The 18,541-nt window shown below is 42.7% G+C and overlaps 1 protein-coding gene across 2 annotated transcripts in view; it reads right to left on the reverse strand.

Annotated features, from left to right (window-relative positions):
- HNF4A (hepatocyte nuclear factor 4 alpha) overlaps positions 1 to 12,131 on the reverse strand; it is a 69,420-nt gene extending 57,289 nt beyond the window's left edge. For both annotated transcript variants that reach the window (XM_012558540.1, XM_012558537.1), the window contains exon 1: positions 12,079 to 12,131. The gene's annotated coding sequence lies outside the window, so the exon portion shown is untranslated. The remainder of the gene's footprint in view (positions 1 to 12,078) is intronic.
- Between the last annotated feature and the right edge of the window lie 6,410 nt (positions 12,132 to 18,541).

Raw genomic sequence — 18,541 nt, forward strand, 5'->3', positions numbered from 1 at the left:
GGGGCTGTCCACTCCCAGGCTGAACGGTGAACCTCGGAGATAACTTCACCACTGAGCTAAAACGGTGTCTGGGGGTGTCCCAAGACTTCTGAATGTGTTTTCAGGTACATTCAAGTAGAGAGTGTTTAAAACCATGTTTAATTATTCTCTTTCTTGTCTAATTTAATTTTAATTTATTAATTGAAGCTGTATATGTACGTGGTTGAAAGAATCAAATACTTCTACAAGGGTTACAATAAATAATGGTAGTTGTCCACCCACTCTTACCTGAACCTGATTTCCACTGCCCAGAGGCAACCACTTTCAACTCTATGTTCCTAAATATCATGGTTATACGGCTACTTCTTGATTATTCTGTTTTATATATAATGTATTGACTTCCTAGTAGGAAAGATCCTACAGAACTGAATCCTAATTTGAAGGTAAATCAATATTCAGTGTTTTCATTGGCATCGCCACATTACTATTATTCACCACTGGCATTGTCTATACATGAGCCAAAGCTTTTCCATGCCTTTCTCAATTAATCCTCATGGCAATGCCACAAGATTGACATATGATAATACTACCAACATTTTACATGCAATAAAACCGTTGGCAGTTTGCAGAAGATCTTTGCATCCATCCACTTGATCTGCAGAGCTATCCCGAGAGGTAAGCAGAACTGGCATTATGAACCCCACTTTTAGTGGATAACACGGAGCCCAGAGTGACAAACAAGTCCCACCCATTACAGTGTATGGCATGGTGGTTAAAATAAACACCATCTGCCAGCCAGGATGGAAGGAGCCTGGCTCCCTGGGTTTGTTCCATCAGCTCATATTAACCTAATACAACTGCCTAGGTTTGAAAGCTAGCTCTGTCACTTGTGGGCTTGATAGTTTTGGGTAAGTTGGTCAACTTCTCTGAGCCTTTTTCCCTCTCCTGAGAAATGGGATTGATGACAGTACCTACCTCAAAGGATAGCTGTAAGGATTAAAGGAGCTAATTTTTGTAAAGTTGTTAGAACTGTGCCTGGCCCATAATAGGTTTGCACTCCACTGCTAACCTAAAAGTTGGTGGCTCAAACCCACCCAGGGGTACTGTGGAAGAAAAGACCTGGCCATCTGCTTCCATTAAGATTATAGCCCAGTCCATCTAAGATACTCCACTGGTCCCACCCCGTCTGGAGCAAGGGAGAATGAAGAAAACCAAAGACACAAGAGAAAGATTAGTCCAAAGGACTAATGGACCACAACTACCACCGCCTCCACCAGACTGAGTCCAGCACAACTAGATGGTGCCCGGCTACCACCACTGACTGCTCTGACAGGGATCACGACAGAGGGTCCTGGGCAGCGCTGGAGAAAAATGCAGAACAAAATTCTAACTTACAAAAAAAAGAAAACAGACTTACTGGTCTGACAGAGACTGGAGAAACCCCTAGAGTATGGCCCCCAGACACCTTTACAGCTCAGTGATGAAGTCACTCCTGAGGTTCCCCTTTCAGCCAAAGACTAGACAGGCCCATAAAACAAAATGAGATGAAATGGGCACACCAGATCAGGGGCAAGGACGAGAAGGCAGAAGGGGACAAGAAAGTTGGTAATGGGGAACCCAAGTTCAAGAAAGGGAGAGTGCTGACCTGTGGTGGGGCTGGCAACAAATGTCATAAAACAATATGTGTATTAATTGTTTATTGAGAAACTAGCTTGCTCTGTAAACCTTCACCTAAAGTACAATTAAAAAAAAAAAGATTATAGCCCAGAAAATCCTATTGAGCGGTTCTATTCTGTAACAAAGGAGCCCTGGTAGTGCAGTGGTTAAGCACTCGACTGCTAACTAAAAGGTTGGCGGTTCGAATCCACCAGCCGCTCTACGGGAGAAAAAAGTGGCAGTCTGCTTCCATAAAGGTTTACAGCCTTGGAAACCCTGCGGGGGCAGTTCTACTCTGTCCTGTAGGGTCACTATGAGTTGGAATTGATGTGACGGCAATGGGATTCTGTAACACATGGGTTATTCGTGAGTCAGAACTGGCTCAACAGCAAACAACAAGAAGCGATAAAATAAACCAGAACTAGAAAACGAATGAGCTGGGACTCAGATCCGGGCCTTCCAAGGCCAAGTTCAGGGTCTGTCCCCTGAAGCCCGGACGTTTGTATTCCTCTTCATGATTTTTACCCTAACCGCCTATCCCTGTACTTTATCTACTTGTAATTACCTAGTGGACATTTTTCTTTCTTTTGAAGACACATATTAATTTTTAAAAATAAATTGTATATTACCGTTTTGATGTGCTAGTTATAAATGCTTTAATATACAGTAAAATAAATTAAAAAATATTTGTCCACATCCTACCTAAAATCAGCCCCTGTGCCCAGTGGGTACACCTAATGAAAGGTACATTATTTTTAGTTTGGTAACGGACCTTTGGAAACATTCTGACCAGTAGCTTCTAAACCTTTGGCCATGAGCCTCGGTAAGAAACACCTTTTGCATCACAGACTTTACACGCAGAGGCAGTGAGGGGGTGTTGGCCAAAACACAGACTCGGGGTCCGGCTGCTGGACTGAAACCTCAGCCTAGTCTCTTACTGCCTGTGTCATCTCACTTTGGGTGGGTGTCAACCTCTCTGTGCCTCCATATCCTCATCTGTAAAATGGGGATGATATTAGTAATAACAATATCTACCTCATGCAGTCATTGTGAGGATTAGGAGTTTATATGTATAAAACCCACAGTGAGTGCTCTATACATGTTTTTCTATTAATATAAGCTCCAACACACATCCATAAACATATATAAATGAAAACACATATCCATAAATATGTATAAATAAAACAAAAGTTTCACACACACACACAAAACTTACTACATAGAACGCACTCGGATGTCTTCTATTTCATTGTTCGAAAGGGGCCCTCTTTGTGAAATTTTATCATACGTTTATGATTCATACCCTTTTCTGTATGAACATCAGCTCTCAACTAAAAATATTTTTAAACAGTACATTTTTAGTAAAAGAAAAGCCAAGAAATGAAGACAAAGGAAACCAATTGATTAGGTGAACACAAAGGTGCTGAAATTATTTTGTGCAGACTGTGAGGCTACAGCGTGCTGTGTGTTTACAAATCGGGGATGCCTAACTGCTCGGTGACTGCCCGTTTAGAATTTCTAATGAAGAGTGTTGAATTGTACACTAGGGATAATATAGCTGCTTAAAAAACAAAAAGTTGTGTTTCAAGGGATTTAAAAACAATGATATTCAATGTATTAAAGCAAAGTTTGGCAAACTATGACCCCTGGGCCAAATCTGGCCCGCTGCTTGTTTTTTTTTTAAAGTTTTTATTGTGCATTTAGTGAAAGTTCCACTGTTTGTTTTTGTAAATAAAGTTTAATTGGAACACAGTCATGCTTTTCATGCGTTTATTGTCTATGGTTAGTTTTGTGCTACAGCAGCGGAGCTAAGGAGTTGCACAAAGCCTGCTTGCCCTGCAAAGCCTAAAGTATTTACTATCTGGTATTTTTTAGAAAAGATTCTGACCCCTGTGTTAAAGTTACAATTCAAAAACCTTAAGCTTAAGTTAAGTCTTATTCTATTTATATCTTATTCTATTTCTAAGTCTAGCAAATTTTTCAAAGATTAAATTTTACCCAACATTTTACTTGGAAAAATGTCAAACCTACTAAAGGTTGAAAGAATAGTCCAGTAAACACTAACATATCCTCCACCTGGACTCATCAATTGGTAGCATTCTGTCACATTTGCTTTATTGCTATTTATCTATTTTTCTATACACATTTTGTTGAAACATTTGCCCTAATACAATCGTGTATTCACGTTTGCTATACATAGTTGATTTCTCTGTGTTCTAATTGAAGGAAGAATATAAAAGAACATAAGACTGGGCTTTCTTATCTCAACTTGAAAACTCTCATTCTGCGCATTTCAAAAGTATGTGTGTGTGTGTGTGTGTGTGTCTGTGTGTGTTCATGACCCTGTTGCAGAGTTAGCCAACTGTGTACCAACAAATTCATGTGCCTCCTTCCATGATTTAGAACTATGCATACTCTGATGGTTTGCATGCTGCTATGATGCTGGAAGCTATGCTACCAGTATTTCAGCAGGGTTACCCATAGTGGATAAGTTTTAGCGGAGCTTCCAGACTAAGAAGACTAGGAAGAAAGGGCTGGTGATCTACTTCTGAAAATTAACCAGTGAATACCTTATGGATCACAACAGAATATTATCTGATATAGTACTGGAAGATAAGTCCCCTAGGTTGGAAGGTACTACACATCAGCCACAACAATGGACTCAGACATACCAATGATTACGAAATAGTGCAGGACTGGACAACATTTTGTCCTGTCGTACAAAGGATGCTGTGAGTCAGAGCTGACTTGGTGGCAACTAACAACATTCCTGGAAAATAGCTGCCCAGCTTGGGACCACATATCCCAGACTCCTTTGCATTTGGCAGAGCTAAGTTCAGTGACTAGTTCTCACCAATGGAGTGTGAGTAGAAGTGATGTCACTTCTGGGCCAGGGTGGTAGAGCATCTCCTCCCTTCCCAGCAGCTTGATGCAGATAAGCCTGGCAACCTTGGAAGACGTGTTGAAGATAATGGAGCCAAGATGGAAGAGCCTGGGTCCCTGGATAACTGTGCGAGGGAAGTAAATAAACTTTTAACTGACATTTGGGTTTGTTTGTTGTATCAATTAGTATTGCCCTAATACAACTCCATAAATTGAATACGTGACCCATTAATGGGTAAAAATGGCAGTTTGAAACACACTGGTCTGGTCCTTTTTGAATATTTTTGAACCATGGGCTCCTTTCTCTACCTGCTTTATTCAAAGGCCAAAATGGAGCTTCTCTGGCTGAACTCATTGTGGGGTAGGGAGAGGCTAAGAGCCTGGTCCATTTGAACCCCTTTCCACTGACCTTGAAGTGAATCCTGAGGCATCTTTCCTGATTCCTAGGGCTCCAGTAAATATTGTGTAACAACCCGGGAGCCAGGCATACACCTCCCCTTCTCAGAAAGAGGAGGCCGAGACCCAGCAAGAGAAGAGCTTGAAAGCAGTGATCACTAACAGCCATCCAGATCAGAACCATCTCCCAGGTCTCTGGCCAGGGCAGTTCTGTCCCTCCATCTCCATGCCTCCCATTTATTCTTCCTCTGTGAAGGAGCCACACAGGCCCAGACTCATGAACTGGGCCCCTGAGAACAAACCCCAGACATCATAGGGCATCTGACGTCCTGGAACTAAGCTTTATTCTGAGTTTCCAAATAGACAGTTGTATCCTAGAACCAGTTACATATCCCGTATTCATTTATGGTTGTTCCAAAACAGCTGGAAAAATGTCTGATGCATTCATTCCCTTGCACAAAGTAGGTGCTTACTCTACAGGTATAATAATAATGATAGTTAAAATTTACATAGCACTTTCTATGTGCCAGATGCTCAGCACTTTCCAGATATTCCGAAACTGAAAACCAAATACATAGCGACCCATAGAACAGGTAGGACTTCCCTGTAAGGTTTCCAAGGCTGGTGGGTTCGAACTCCTGACCTTTTCGTTAGCAAGCAAGCACTTAACCACTGTGCCAGCAATTCTATGAAGTAGATGCTATTATTATCACCTCCATTTTGCAGATGAAGAAACTGAGGCACAGAAAATTAAGTCATTCTCCCAAGGTCACACAGTTAGTAGGTGGCAGAGCTGGAATTTGAGGTCTGACTCCAGAGTCTGAGCTTCTAACCACTGTTATACAGTCCCTCAGATGCTATTGATAAAGAGTAACAAGTTTAACTAAAAGAATGAAGACTTGGTGTCAGTATTAATCACTTGTTTGCTGTGTGATGCAGAGAAACTTACTTAACCACTCTGAATTTCTATTTCCCTGTTTATGAAGTGGGGGTAATATGGGTTAATAGGTTATTGAAAAGGTTAAAAGGAGAAAAACATATAAAGTAACCAGTGTCCTGCCTGCTGCATAGAAGGAGCTTCATGAAAGTGAGTTTCTTTCCTTCTCAAAGGTCTAGTCTTATCTAGAGGTGTGTGAGTTGGAAATAATGGAAGGCAAAGTTCCTGTACTTAAATGTCTCATCATCTTTTTAGGAGCAAGACAAATCATTCATCATTCATAGAACAATCAGAAAAATCCTGAGATACTTCCAATAAAAGACGGAATTTAATACAGTCAAATATAACTAAAATCAGCACAGTATGTGGCCAGGCTTTAGGCCTTTGCATATGCTGTTCCCTCAGCTGGAACACTCTTCTTCCCACCTCTCTTCTCCTGCTAATTCCTGCTGCACCTCAAGTCAGAAGGTAGGTATCGGTTCCTTCTGCTGGGAAGATGTCCCTGATCCCCCATCCTCCGAAGTCCCTGTGTTCCCACATCGTCCTGCTGGCCTGTCTGCTACATCAGATTGGGTGCTCTGCCAGATCCAGAGCCAAGTTTTATTCTCCTAGGTTCCCCCAAAGCCTAGCAGAATGCCTTGCACACTATAAGCCCCCAGTAAATGTTTGTTGAAAAAATAAACAATGAATTGATGAACATAGAAGGCTTCCTAGAGAAGACAGGATTCACTCCGGGTATCCATTTCCTCCCTTTATAACATGGGACAAAACAAGGTGATGGTTTCAAACTCCAGCTGATCTAGGTACACAAAATCATATGAGGAACTTTAATAAAACTACGGGTTCTTGGAACTCACCGCAGGATTTCTGACTTCCAGATCTGAAATGGAGCTGTAAAATGTGTAAGTTTAAGAAAGCTTTCTATGTGCACCCAGGTTTGTGGACCATTGAATCACGGGGGCTGCAGACTGAATTGGGGTGGAGTGGGAAGCAAGGGTGTGGGAAGAGGATGTGGACAGGGCAGAAGAAGAAAGGGGGGTGGGGCACTATAGTTTGGGAACAGCCATAGTCTGATACTGGACACAATCCCACAGCTGTCCAGTATCTGGAACCCAAGCCATGATCTTTTACATCGTCTCATATGCACAAGAAAGCTGAGAAATGAAAAAGGAAGCTAGAAGAAGGATCGATGCATTTGAATTGTGGTGTTGGCGAAGAATATTAGATATACCATGGACTGCCAGAAGAACAAACAAATCGTTCTTAGAAGAAATACAACCAAAATGTTCTTTAGAAGCGAAGATGGTGAGACTTAGGCTCACTTACTTTGGACATGTCATTAGGAAAGACCAATCACTACAAAAGGACATCATGTTTGGTAAAGTGGAGGGTCAGCGAGAATGAGGGAAACCCTCAATGAGGTGGATTAACAATAGCCACAACAATGGACTCAAACATACCAACGATCAGGAAGATGGCACAGGACCCAGCAACATTTCATTCTATTGTATGTAAGGTTGCCATGAGTTAGGGTGAACTCAATAGCAACTAACACCAAAAACAACATCCCATTTTCAACTCATTAATCCTTCACAGGGATGCAGCACTTTATAGTTTACTGTACCTCTTCTCCTTCATTAGCTCATGGAATCCTCACAATAATCAAGGTTCACTGAGTACTTACTCTGTATTAGATACTATCCTAAGCATTCGTGTATTAATTCATTCAGTCCTCACATATGATGTTGGTGCTATTATGTTATTCCTATTTTACAGATGAGGAAACAATGCAAGTACTAAGCTCTCTGATTGTCTGGCTTTAACTGGGTCTGAATTTTAGAATATCTAGAGCAGAGGTTGGGGACTTCATAACCCACACATGTTTTTAGCGTTAACCCATCAAGTCGTTTTAAATATTTAAACACATTTAAAATCAGATTTCATATGCAAATCTACATTTACTGCTTCTCCTGAATATTATTAAAAAAAAAAAAAGTTGCCATTAAGTCAATTCTGACTCATAGTGACCCTATAGGACAGAGTAGAACTGCCTCATAAGGTTTCCAAGGAGCAGCTGGTGGATTCGAACTGCTGACCTTTCGGTTAGCTGCTGAGCTCTTAACCAGTAGGCCACCAGGGCTCCCATGAGGGAATAGGGTTTCCTGAATTACCAGTGGTTATGATATTCGAGGAGCCCTGGTCGTGCGGTGGTTAAGAGCTTGGCGGCTAACCAAAAGGTCAGCAATTCAAATCCACCACCTGCTCCTTGAAAACCCTATGGGGCAGTTCTACTCTGTCCTACAGTGTCGCTATGAGTCAGAATCGACTTGGGTTTGGTTTTCGGCTTTTTTATTCCCTCATGAGTACAATCAACAGAAAGTTAATAGCAGCCTCCCCTTAGGTGAGGAAGGTGCTGTCTACTTTCCCACAGTCTCCACCCTTCTCTATTGTCTCCCTGACATTGAGGTTGAGTGTCAGTTGCCATTTATAGTTGGGCTTGCACTGTTGTTTTTCTTACAGAGAGGAATTTCTCTGAGCCCATGTTCTTTCTCAGAAGTAAGAAAAGGAGAGAATGAGAGAGCCAGCTGTTTTAAGAGAAAAGAAAGAGGATATTTTCTGTAGCAGCGATGAGTAAGCCTACTTCTTAATGAACAAATGAATACCCAGCATTCTTCCTCTATGTACATGGCTGCCTGAACCCTGTAGCCATTTTAGTTTGTGAGCCTGTTGACCAGATGCCCTTCAGCCAATCCAGGACAAGGGCCCTATCTCACCCATCTTGACTTCCCTGGAGACAAACAGCTGGCTGGCTATCAGAGAAGGTTGCTGAATGAATGACATGATCCCATTTCCTCTGGTTGTTGTGAGGACTCAGTGCACGGTAAACCATTTGGGAATTTCTAAATTACTAGATAAATGTAGGTTATCATGATAATGGTACTGATGGTGGTGTGTCAAGACAAGGACACATCCAGGTTTGGCAAGGGTATATTTGTGAAGGGGAAAGGAGAAGAGCCCCAAGGCTCACTAGGAGATAGCCACACTCTGTGCATAATAATAACCATGCCCTCTACCCCTTCAACCGAGGCTCTGCCGTGTGCTACGTTCCTTATCCCTTTACCCAACGTTTGACCTCTGTCACTGAAATCTTAACCTGTTGCCATCCAGTCGATTCCGACTCATAGCAACCCTATAGGACAGAGTAGAACTACGCCATAGGGTTTCCAAGAGTGTAATCTTTACGGAAGTGGACTGCCACATCTTTCTCCCATGAAGCGGCTGGTGAGTTTGACCCACCAACCTATTGGTTAACAACCAAGTGCTTAACCACTGCGCCACCAGGGCTCTTTATTAAAAACTTAAGCCAAAAAAAAAAAACCCAAACCCACTGCTGTCAAGTAGATTCCAACTTAGGAGGTGGTTATTAACCCTATTTTAAAGATGAAACTTGTGAGGCTCAGAAAGGGGTTGTGACTTGCAAGGCCAAACAGCTAAAAAACATAGTGGATCCAGAATTCTAACCCAGATCTATTTTATCTAAAAAGCAGGGTCTTTTAGCTACTATTACACATACCTACATGCAACACACACACAGTTGATCCATGCTGCAAATCTGGCCATGGGATCCCACCTTTCTCTGTCCAGACATATCCATAGCCTAGTCAACTGCAGCACCAGCTGGACTGTGTCAGGTCTGGAGTCCGATTATTATTATATATTTTTTTACGTAATCCTGAGCCTTGATTTTCTCTTCTGTCCTTGCAGATAATATTATTTATCTCAGATAGCTGTTGTGAGGTGCAAGAATTAAATTAGGAAATAGATGTAGAACATCCATCCATCCATCCACCTATCCATCTGTGCATCTCACCATTCCAACAAATATTTATTGAATTCTCGCTATGTGATGAGCACTGCGTAGGGGCTGGGAAGAAGGGAAGTAAGGACATCCTACAAAGTGGGTAGAGATGGGAGCAGTGAGGGGCTGCTGGTTATATTATTATTTATTGAGTCCCTTTGGGAGGGACCCTGTGGTGCCTATGGCTTAGACTGTCCGCCATGAGCTGACTGTCTGACTTCTTTGAGGAACAATAAGTCTTCTCTGCCCACAGGATCAACCAAGTCTTACAATTGTGTCTTCACCATGGATTAAGCACCTACTACACACCTAGCCCTTTAACTACGCTGCTTGTCCCTGACTTCATCGTAAGTCAGTTCTGACGTAAGTCAAATACGCCCCACCTCCTTTTTTTTAAGTTTTCCTTATTATTGTCTTTTATTATCAATACCTTTATAAAATCTGATCTTTACTCGTCGACGTCAGTGTGGTAACAATGAAGCCGGAGTCGTAATGGCTGTCAGGCACTTGTGCAGTTCAATTGTCATATGTCGTTAGAGTTGAACATTGCCAAACTTTCTATCCTTTAGTACTCCCAATACTGACACCGACTTCATTATAGACCAGGTCATAGCCTGCTATACGGCAGTGTTTTGATCAGTAAGTCATAACACTGAACATCCGCGAGTGAACATCTGAGAACAATAGCATTAGCAAACTACGCGCTTCAACATTGTAGGTAGTACATATTACTGATGATAAAACGTACCAAAAAAAAACAGTACTGCCGGTCATAGCATGGTTTGTCATAACTCAGATATGTTGTAAATTGGGGACTACCTATACTGTTTAAATCACTCCACCCTCTGTGAGATAGGTCCTGTTGTTATCTCCATTTTACGGATGAGGAAATAGGTTCAGAAAGGGGAAGTGACTTGCCCAAGGCCACACAGCAAGTGTATGAGAAGGATCCCCGGGCTGTTTGGTCTCCAGCCACTGTTATTTCCACTGCACGACGCACCCCTGCTTGACGGTGGATCAATATGAGGAAGATCCCTGGGCTAGCGTCAGGAGACCAGCCTTTTTCTCTCACTGCCATCTGTCCTCGGGTAATGATGATAAAATGAGGTAATATTTATTAAGTCCTCACAGTGTTCATGGTGCCAAGTGCTTTACACCTTTGCTCTCTTGCAGTCCTCACCATGACCCCAAGACAGGTCCTAGTATTATCTCCACTTCACAGAGGAGGAAACTAAGGCACAGAAATGTTGAGTTATTTCCCCAAAGTCACAGAACTTGAACTGAGATCTATTGGATTCCAGAGGCCAAGATTCATGCACGTGTGGTTTAAATCAGCTTCTAAAATGCACATAATTTTTTAAAAATGCAAAGGGGGAAACAATAAAAAGTGAAACAAACAAAAATTCTGTTGAATATCCCTCCTCAGAAACAAAACTGTTACCAGGGTCTTTGTGTCCTTCCGCTAACTTTTATGCAAATGCAAACGTGTATGTGTATGCATGTTCGTAGTCATATCTGTTTTGTTACCACAAATGTAATATGCTATACACACCGTCCTTCAGCTTCCTTTTTTTCACTTGGTATCTTGGAGAGCCTTCCCTCTCTGCACACAGATCTGCACAGAAGTCCATCGCAAAGATGCACCATGATTAATTTTCCTCAGGCATTGGGGTTGCTTCCAATTTTGAGATCACCCCAGGCAGTGGAACGTGAAGTATTCAATGCCAGTTACATACGCTTTCCTAGCCTTGCACGTAAGTTTCACACATCCAGCACACACTGATCTCATTTTCCAACGCCCCACGCTATGTGTTGCTTTATATTTCTTCCCTCTGATGAATTATTCAGAGCTAATGGCCCTCAGGAACTGTGCAAGGACCAAGCTGACTTTCCCCTGGAATTCATAAGGCTAGGGTTGCATCCCCAGGTCAAGATCGAGACTCATCTAGATGATCAAGACCCAACAAGGCTCTCTTTGGGCCTCAGTTTGACCCCAAGGCAAAATGGGAATGACGCTTCCAGCTTCCCACCCTCTGTGGAATTTTGGAAAGACTCTTGGAATGCATCCCAGGAAAGCCCTGTCTTTCTAGGCGGGTTACTAAGTGAGCCAAGCCCCTTTCCCGGGGTTGCCCAGGGCTTCTGCGGCCCTTCCCAGCACTTCCAGCACGAAACGGCCATACCTCTGTTTCAGGGCTTAGTGAAGCAAGCCACGTGCCTCCCCTGGGCCTCCTGCCATTCTCCAGGAGCCCTTGGAGGGTCTTTGAGCCCAGCAGAAACACATGGAGGGTCCCATCTATGCCTTTCAAACCTGACCATGGTCCCACCCTGTCCAGTCCTCCCTCCAGCCCCAGCAGCTGTCCTCACTCACCATAGGGACTCTCCACTGGTGCCCCGAGGGGCGCGTTCACACTGACCATGGCCAAGCCCACCCAGCCAGAGACCTTGGGGCATGGAGGAGCTGGCGTTACACACAGCAGCGGCAGGGCCACTGGGAACCAGGCCACCAGGAAGGCAGTGAGCAAGGCCAGCTGCCACCGCCTGGTTATCTTATTGATTCTTCTAATCGCCTAAGGTGGGTGGATACGTTAAAGAGTAACCAGTCACTTAGGGAACCTGCGGCTGGGGACTGTCGCTGTCACCATGACAACGTCGACCTAGCTAGACCCGAGCTCCACTTGGGCCCCAGTCCTGCACACTGGGGTTGGGGGCACTTGAAGCCAAATATGGGGGACACCAGCACCTCCACCACTTGAAGGAAGGGACTGGCCAGGAGGGTTTGGGAGGTAAGAGTCCAACCTGGGTTGGGTTTTATGGCTCCAAACAATGGGTGTGGCATGGCGTGGGAGGAGTAGAAAAGCCAGGAAGCAGGAGAAGAGGAAAGAGGAAGGGTAGAAAACTGCATTTATTGAGTGCCTACTGGATGCTGGGAGTTGCTCACAGGCATTCGCAATTTTAAATTCAACCCTGAGAGTCTGGGATGATTATTCTAATCTAACCGACAAGGAAACTGAGACAGAGAGAGAAATTAGAGGACTTGGAATTAGAACTCATAATCTCCCCTTCATCTTACATATATTTATTCTCCCCTTTTTTTGCTCAGCATAATGTTTCTGAGGAGTCCCTGGGTGGTGCAAATGATTAACGTGCATGGCTGCTAACCAAAATTTGGAGGTTCGAGTCCACCCAGAGACACCTTAGAAGAAAGGTCTGATGATCTACTTCCAAAAAAACGGCCATTGACATAATATAGTTCAAAAGTTTATGTTCTACATCCTACTTTGGTGAGTAGTGTGTGGGGTCTTGAAAGCTTGCAAGCAGCCATCTGAGATAAAACAATTGGTCTCTTCTTCTCTGGAGAAAAAGAGAAAGAAAGAAACCAAAGACTCGGAGAAGAAACTAGTCTATAGGACTAACAGTCTACATGAACCACGGCCGCATCTACCCTGAGATCAGAAGAAATAGATGGTGCCCAGCTACCACTAACAACTGTTCTGATCAGGACCACAATAGATGGATTCTGACAGAATGGGAGAAAAATACAGAACAGAACTCAAATTCTTAAAAAGCCCAGACTTACTGGACCAGTTGAGACTACAGGACTCCCTGAGACTATTGGCCTGAGATATTCCATAAACCTTAAACCAAAACTACCCCCTGAGATCGTCTTTTAGCTAAATAACATTGGCTCATAAAATAAATAATAATACTACCACTGTGCATTTTGCTCCTTTCAAAAATCATCCATATGAGACCAAATGGTCAAGAATTACTCTAAAGCAAAGATGAAGGGATAAGGGGACAGGGAAATCAGATTACTGGAAACAGTGAAACATCCAGAATAGAATTAATGAAAATGTTGACACGTTATGAAAAATGTAACCAATGTCACTGAACAGTTTGTGTAGTAATTGTAATTGTAGTAATTTGTGGTAGTGGATTGCAGTAATTTGTGGAGCCTAATTTGCTGTGTAAACTTTCACCAAAAACACAATAAAATATTATTTTTTTAAAAATCAGCCATTGAAAAGCCTACAGAGCACAGCTCTACTCTGACACACATGGAGTCACCACATGTTGGAGTAGACTCAACAGGAACTGGTAACGTAAGGTAATGTTCATGAAATTTATCCATGTTTTTACTATCAGTGGTTTGTTGCTTTTTATTGCTTAGTAGTATTCCACTGTACAAATATACCACAATTTGTTTGTATAATTACCTGGTGATGGACAATCAGCTTGTCTCCAGTTTGGGGCTATTATGAATTACTGAAAACCATAACCAAACCCTTTGCCATCAAGTCAATTCTGATTCATAGTGACCCTATAGGACACAGTAGAACTGCCTCATAGGGTTTCCAAGGAGCGACTGGTGGATTTGACCTGCTGACCTTTTGGTTAGCAGCGGAGCTGTTAACCACTGCACCATGGCTGTGTTATGAATTAAGCAGTTAGAAATACTCATGTACAAGTCTTTGTGTGGACCTATTTTTCATTTCTCTTGGTTAAATTTCTACGAGTGGAATTTCTGGTTGATATGATAGGTGTATGTTTAATTTATAATAAACTGCTAAACTGTTTTCCAAAGTGGTTGTACCATTTTTCATTCACACCCACAGTGTAAGAGAGTTCCTGGCTGCTCCACATCCTCATCAGCATTTGTTGTTGTTAGTCTTTTTAACTTTAACCATTCTAGTGGATGGGATCTTTCCTTTTGCTTTCATTTGTTTGTTTTAACTCATTTTATTAACTGAAAAAAATTAATGCATTCACATGTTAAAAATAAAAATTGCACCAACAGTATTTAATGAAAAGTAAGCCTCCCTCCCACCTTAGTTTAGTTCCCAAATCTCACTCTACCAAACTTTTTAACAAATCCTTGTGTATATTTCCAGAAATTACATACACACACACAGAGTATAAATGCAGATAGATAGATAGATAGATAGACAGACAGACAGCTGCCGTCAAGGCAACTCCCGCTCATGGAGTCCTTACGTACAACAGAACAAAAAGTTGCCAAGTCCTGCCTCATCCTCACAATCACCAGCATGTTGGAGTCCATTGCTGTGGCTGCTGTGCCAGTCCATCTCAATGAGGGTCTCCTTCATCCCTGATGGCTGTCTGCTTCACCAAACATGATGTCCTCCTCCAGCTACTGATCCCACCTGATGACATGTCCAAAGCGAGTCGGACCATGTTCTCTTATGATCCATAAGGTTTTAACTGGCTAATTTTTGGGAGATTCCCAGGACTTTCTTCCTAGTCTGTGTTAGTCTGGAAGCTCCACTGAAACCTGTCCACCATGGGTGACCCTAATAGTATTTGAAATACTCATAGCATAGCGTCCAACCTGGTAACAACACAAAAACCACCACAGTACAAGAAACTGACAGATGGGTGGTGACATATAAATACAGGAAATATACTGAACCCACTTTTACAAATTGTTTTTTCCCACTTAATGTCTAAGAACTGTCTTCATATCAGCATATCTTCCTCATTCTTTTGAGTAGTTACATAGTATTCCGTTGTACAGATGCGCCATAAGTGATTTTACCAGCTGCCATTGCAGGACATTTAGGTTGTTTCCAGGCTTTTGCCACTACCAACAATGAACATCTTTGTCTACATGTTTTGAACCACATGTGGGAGTATGCCTGTAAGACAAATTTCTAGAAGCAGCATCCTATCAACTCTTAAATATGCTGTAATATCTCTTTTATTTTAAAAAAGCTTCCTCAATAGCCACCTTCCCCATCTCAGCTACTACATTCCCTTTTTCAAATAGTTGTCTACAAAACTATCTCTATTTTTCCATCTCCTGTTTACATCACAAGAAGCCCTGATGGTGCAGTGGTTAAGTGCTTGACTGCTAACTGAAAGGTCAGCGGTTCGAACCCACTCAGCAGCTCCATGGGAGAAAAGACCTGGCGATCTGCTCCCATAAAGATTACAGCCTAGGAAATCCCATGGGGCAGTTCTACTTTGCCATATAAGGTTGCTAGGAGTCGGAATCAACTCAAGGGCACACAATAGTTTACACACAACCCTCTGTAATATGACTTCTGCCCCACCACCATCTACCAACACCACTGAATCTTCATTGTCAAGGTAAGAACATCCCCTTTGCCTAAACATTCAATGCAGATTTTACTAGACCCTCAGCATCGTTTGACAGTTCACCCTTTTTGCTTTAAATACCCTCTTCCTTTGGTGTCTCTATTACTACAGCCTTCTGATTTTTCTCCCTATTTGACTGTTCTTTTCTTTTCTGTCTCTTGCCATTTCGTGCTTCTCTACCTGTCCTTAAATACTAGAGTCTCCTGGGGCTTAGTTCTGGACTTAATTCTTTTTTTCTCTCTATAATATCTCTTTTCATAATCTTATTTATTATCATGGCTTCAATGACCATCCATACACCTGTGATTACCAATTGTGTATCTCCAGCCTAAGTTTCTCCCCTAGAGTCTGGATTCCTCTATCCAACTGCCTCCTAGATATCTCCACTGACACGTTTCACAGACATCTCCATTATGATATGCCCCTGATTGCACTTCTGCTCTTTGCTTCCATCTAAACTCTTTCTCCTATACTCCCCATTTTGGTAGAAGGACACCTTCATTAACAAGTGTCCCTGTTATGAATTGAATTACATACCCCAAAAATATGTGTTGTAAATCCTAATCCCTATACCTGTGGTTGGAAACCCTGGTGGTGTAGTAGTTAAGAGCTACGGCTGCTAACCAAAAGGTCAGCAGTTCGAATCCACCAGATGCTCCTTGGAAACCGTATGGGGCAGTTCTACTCTGTCCTATAGCATTGCTATGAGTTGGAATTGACTCGAAGGCAAGGGGTTTGGTTTATACCTGTGGTTATAGTCCCATTTGGGAATGGATTTTCTTTGTTGTGTCAATGAAGCAGTACTAGTGTAGAGTGTGTCTTAAGCCAATCTCTTTTGAGATAATAAAAAGAGCAGACTGAGTAAGCCACAAGGCAAGTGAGCAATGATGGGGAAAGATAGATGCTATGCCACATGAAGATCACCAAGGAGCCCAGGAATAAAAGGTGAAGGACCTTCCCCTAGAGCTGACAAAGGGAGAAACCTTCCCCTAGAGCCAGTGCCCTGAATTCAGACTTCTAGCCTCCTCACTGTGAAAAATAAATTTCTGTTTGTTAAAGCTACCCACTTGTGGTATTTCTGTTATAGTAGCACTAGATAACTAAGACAGACCTTATTGTCTAAGTCTTGAAAACTGGGAGGCATCCTTCATTACTTCCTCTTTCATGCACACACTCACGTCCCCATAAATTCCACCCCCTAAACATCACAGTGGTTAAAGCTCTTGGCTGCTAACAGAAAGGTTGGCCGTTTGAGCCCACCAGCTGCTCCTCGGAAGAAAGATGTGGTAGACTGCTTCCATAAAGATTACAGCCTTGGAAACCCTATGAGCAGTTCTACTCTGTCCTAGAGGGTCACTACGAGTCAGAACCAACTCGATGGCAACGGGTTTGGTTTGGTTGAAACATCTCAAAAAGTCTTTCACTTCTCTGTTTCCAGCACCACCATCTTAGTTCAAGGTATGCTCATTTCTCACCTGGATTGCTGAAATTACCTCTTTCCTGGCTGTCAGCATCTACTCTGGCCCTTGTCAAATCTGTTTCCCGTAATGTAACCAGAGTTATCTTTTCAAATGCAAATCTGACCATGTGTTATGGATTGAATTGTGTTCCTCAAAAATATGTACTGAGTTCCTGGTCTCTGCACCTGTGGATGTGATCCCATTTAGAAATAAGGAGTTTTTTTTTTGTTAAGTTAATGAGGTCATACTAGAGTAGAATGGGTCCCAAACCTAATCAGTTCTGGGTTATAAAAAGCGGAATAAACACAGAGACAACACACAGATGTCAAGAATGCCAAGGAACGCCAAGGATTGACGGCGCTCACCAAAAACTAAGAGTGAGACCCATAGAAGGAACCAGCATAGCTGAGACCCTCATTTGGACTTTTAGCCTCCAGAACTGTGAAAAAATAAATTTCTGTTCTTTAAAGCCACCACTTGTGGTATTTCCACTACGGCAGCACTAGGTAACTAAGACACCAAGTCATTCTGGTGTTAGAACCTTGAGGTGCCTCCTGTTGCCCCCCAGTGACACCCCAGCTCCTCAGGGTGGTACACAAAACCGTGCATGACGTGGCCGTGCCTCCCTCCCAGGAAGGAGCCCTGGTAGCAGAGTGGTTAAGCACTCAAAAGGTTGTCAGTTCGAATCCACCAGCTGCTCCTGGCGGTCTGCTTCCATAAAGATTGCAGTCTTGGAAACCCTATAGGACAGTTCTACTCTGCCCTGTAGGGTCACTATGAGTCAGAATCGACAGCAACAGGTTCCCTCCCAGGGTCATCGCACTCCCTTGCCCCCTTCCCAACCAGTACATCTTTTTAGTCCTTGATATCACCGTGTGTTCTCGCCTTCAAGTGTCACCGCTTCCTCAGGGCCTATCTTAGTTATCTAGTGCTGCTGTAACAGAAATAGCACAAGTAGGTGGCTTTTAACAAACAGAAATTTATTTTCTCCGTTTAAGAGACTAGAAGTCTGAACTCAGGGCGCCAGCTCTAGGGGAAGGCTTTCTATCTCTGCGGGCTCTGGGAGAAGGTCCTTATACCTTGGCTCCTTGGTGATCTTCATGTGGCACATCATCTGTCTTCCCCCATCTCGGCTTGCTCGCTTGCTTGTTTAATCTCTTTATATTGCAAAAGAAATTGACTTAAGACACACGCTACACTAATACTGTCTCATTAACATAACAAAGAAAACCCATTCCCAAATGGCATTAT

The sequence above is a fragment of the Trichechus manatus genome, unplaced genomic scaffold (assembly GCF_000243295.1).
Source record: "Trichechus manatus latirostris isolate Lorelei unplaced genomic scaffold, TriManLat1.0 scaffold00008, whole genome shotgun sequence".
Lineage (NCBI taxonomy): Eukaryota > Metazoa > Chordata > Mammalia > Sirenia > Trichechidae > Trichechus > Trichechus manatus.